The sequence below is a fragment of the Meles meles genome, chromosome 3 (genome assembly GCF_922984935.1).
Source record: "Meles meles chromosome 3, mMelMel3.1 paternal haplotype, whole genome shotgun sequence".
NCBI lineage: Eukaryota > Metazoa > Chordata > Mammalia > Carnivora > Mustelidae > Meles > Meles meles.
The window spans coordinates 96,522,728-96,526,384 of record NC_060068.1 but is presented as its reverse complement, the minus strand read 5'-3'; the positions used below and the strand labels follow the sequence as shown (position 1 = coordinate 96,526,384).

Genomic DNA, 3,657 nt, shown 5'->3' with positions numbered 1-3,657 from the left:
GGTCAATTTTCCAGGGTTAGTCCTATGTGAAATTTATTTTTTTTTCTTTTTAAGATTTTTTAAATTTATTTATTTGACAGAGAGAGATCACAAGTAGGCAGAGAGGCAGGCAGAGAGAGAGGAAGAAGCAGGCTCGCCACTGAGCAGAGAGCCCGATGCAGGGCTCAATCCCAGGACCCTGGGATCATGACCCGAGCTGAAGGCAGAGGCTTTAACCCACTGAGCCACCCAGGTGCCCCTGAAATTTATTTTTTTAAAGATTATTTATTTGAGAGAGAGAGAGCAAGCATGTGAGCATGAGGGGGGAGGGGAGGAGGTTGGAGGGAGGGGAAAGAGAAAATCTCAAACATACTCCTTGCTTAGTGGGGAGCCCGACATGGGGCTGGATCCCAGGAGATCATGACCTGAGATGAAGCTAAGAGTCAGACATCCAACACACAAAGCTACCCAGGTGCCCCAGTCCTATATGAAATTTAAAAACTGCTCAAAGAGAGAAAATCTTAATAAATTTAAATTTATAATTGTGGATTAAACTGAGGAAACCTTAATATAATCAGGAAACTTTTCTACTGGAAAGGTTAGAAAAGAAGCTCAAAAATAGTAATCATCCTTATTAGCTTCAAATAAAGAGATAATAGGACTCGTATAAAATGTTTTATTTTATTTTAAGATTTTATTTATTTATTTGACAGAGAGAGATCACAAGTAGGCATAGAGGCAGGTAGAGAGAGAGAGGAGGAAGCAGGCTCCTCGCTAAGCAGACAGCCCCATGAGCCCTGGGATCATGACCTGAGCCGAAGGCAGAGGCTTTAACCCACTAAGCCACCCAGGCGCCCTGTATAAAATGTTTTAAATTAAGAAATCAAATCTTGGGGCACCTGGGTGACTCAGCCATTAAGTGTTGGCCTTTGGCTCAGGTCATGATCCCACGGTCCTGGGATCTAGCCCCGCATCAGGCTCCCTGCTTGGTAGGAAACCTGTGTCTCCCTCTCCCACTCCCCCTGCTGTGGTCCTTTCTCGCTGTGTCTCTCTGTCAAATAAATAAATAAAATCTTTTAAAAAAAGAGAAATCACTGCATTCCTAAACGCTCTTGGTGGCCTCCCTGCACAGGCTTCCAGGATATGAGAGAATGCTACAGAGACTGCAGGGAGTCCGAAGGGCTGCGCTCCTGCGGTGGCTCAGTCTTATTTCATACCTGCGACATCTTTCTTTCTTTCTTTTTTTTTTTAAGATTTTATTTATTTACTGGACAGGAAGAGATCAGAAGTAGGCAGAGAAGCAGGCAGAGAGAGAGAGGGAAGCAGGCCCCCTGCTGAGCAGAGAGCTCGATGTGGGACTCCATCCCAGGACCCTGAGATCATGACCTGAGCGGAAGGCAGCGGCTTAACCCACTGAGCTACCCAGGCGCCCCCCTGCGACATCTTTCTAAGAGTGGTTCCCGCGAGCGAGATCGTGTCCCCAGACCGTCGTGATTTTTGAGTTTCGGAGGCCGCCTTACTCGCAGCAGCGGAGGGAACCTGCTGCGATGAGTGTTTTTGTACCCATCTGGGTTGCTCAGTCAAAATGATTTCTAAAATTAAAATGCGGGGGCATCCGGGTGGCTCATTTGGTTCAGCGTCCGACTTGGTTTCCGCTCAGGTCACCAGATCAGGGTCGTGAGCTCGAGGCCGCTGGGACTCCCTGCCCAGCGGGGAGTCTGCTCACCTCCCCCCACTTGTGCACGTTCTTTAAAATAAAAAAAAAAAATCTTAAAAAAAATTTAAAAAAAAGGAGAAATCAAATCTTAAGTTAATCTTTAAAATGAAACATAGATAAAATGAAGACTTTTTAAAAAAAAAGATTTTTATTTATTTATTTGAGAGAGGGACAGTGAGAGAGAGCATGAGACGGGAGAAGGTCAGAGGGAGAAGCAGACTCCCTGTGGAGCTGGGAGCCTGATGCGGGACTCGATCATGACCTGAGCCAAAGGCAGTTGCCCAACCAACTGAGCCACTCAGGTGCCCAAAATGAAGACTTTTTAAAATATGAGGTATTTTAGAACATATGAAATAATAAATGAATATAAAACTATATATACACTATGACACAAAGATATAACATGCAAAGAACAAATGCTTGATAGATATACATTAGTATTTAAGGCTCATTATTTCTGGGGGGTGGATTACAGGTGATTTTCATTTGTTTATATCTTTGGTGTCTGCCAAGCTTTCTATAATACATACTATTTTTATATTTAAAAAATTGAGATGACTGAACACCAAATTTGTTGATCTAATTTGTCATTACATGTCATCATAATTAAGGATGAGATTATTTCAAAGTTAAAATTATAATCTATCATTTTTCATCTGTTACATAACTTCTTAATTAAAAAAAACTATTTCTTATAGAGCAGGGTTGTTTCTGAAATATTCCTCTTAAAAATGTTTTTATTTTCATAAATCAGTTCTTCCTTCATACAGGTAGTATTTATGGAGTACTTAGTGCCCAGCCTTGTGCCAGGTACTGGGGATACAGCAAGGAAAAAATGGGCATGGGCTCCTCTCTCTGAGGAGAGAGACTCCTTAAATGGATCCGCGCGAAACTGTGAAACTTGCTAGGAAGGAAGAGGAGCATGAAAGTTTTTTGTTTTGTTTTGTTTTGTTTTAATACCAAAGAGAATGCCTTTGTGAGTTTCTGATTTTTTCCAAGTTAGGTAGTTGAGCCTCAACTCCTACTGTCTATGAACCACCAGAATGCAATAGCAGGACCACTTACAAGTGGTAGTCAACAGAGAACAAGAAAGGACCTCTGCACCTAAGCAGTGACGTGAAACAGGTAAGAGGGTTATGCATGCTTCAGTCATCTGTCCTGCTGAAGTTATGTTTAATGAGGATGTTCTATGGGTTGAGCATTGTTTCAAGGAAAGGGGATGAGTGCAATAGTGTCCATGACAAGGGTCACACCACCTAGAAAGGGGGACATACAGGAAAACGAATGCTGGTACAAGTGACATGTGAGAGTCCAGAGAAGGGAGTTCTGAGCTTTACCTGATTGTGTTTTACCTGAGTGTTATTTGAACAGCGTCTTCAGGGACAAGAAATAAGAATTTGTAAAGCAGAAAGTGGGGAGGAGAAAGGCAATCTAGTTAAAGGGAATAATATTTGCATAAAATGTTAAAGAACAAGAGAAATTCTGAGAACAGCAGTTAGTATGGGGCTAAAACAAAGACTAAATGTGGAGAAGTGATGCATTTAACAAAAATTGGAGAATTTATATCATGGCTGAAACTTTGCTAGTTGGTATGAACAAATAAGAAAAAGGCATGGTTGCTGCTTTCAAGGATATTTAAGCAGTGGTAGAAATAGGAAATAGAAATAGGAATAAAATCAGCAATTAACAATCTAGTAAGTGTAAGAGAAATGATAGGGAAGGTCCTGGACACCTCTTCAGGATCAAGGTAGAACTAGGAATGGGTAGATGATTAATTAAAGTGGTAAGCATAGGATTGTACAATGGAAACACAGAAAAGGGACACTGGATACAGTTTTGAAGAACTCAAGGTTGCCAACACAAGTATTTTATTATGTTCCTCAGCTGTTGCCGAGTTTTGGGTAATTAAGTTTTAAACATTAACTTATTATAATATAGTATATTCAGATAGCATAGCAGTG

General features: G+C 41.2%; 1 non-coding gene across 1 annotated transcript; it reads left to right on the top strand.

The window, feature by feature from the left end:
• Positions 1 to 1,073: 1,073 nt before the first annotated feature.
• Positions 1,074 to 1,207, top strand: LOC123939551. Its single transcript, XR_006817916.1, has one exon. It is a non-coding gene; the product is annotated as a small nucleolar RNA SNORA14 (small nucleolar RNA).
• The last annotated feature ends 2,450 nt before the right edge of the window (positions 1,208 to 3,657 follow it).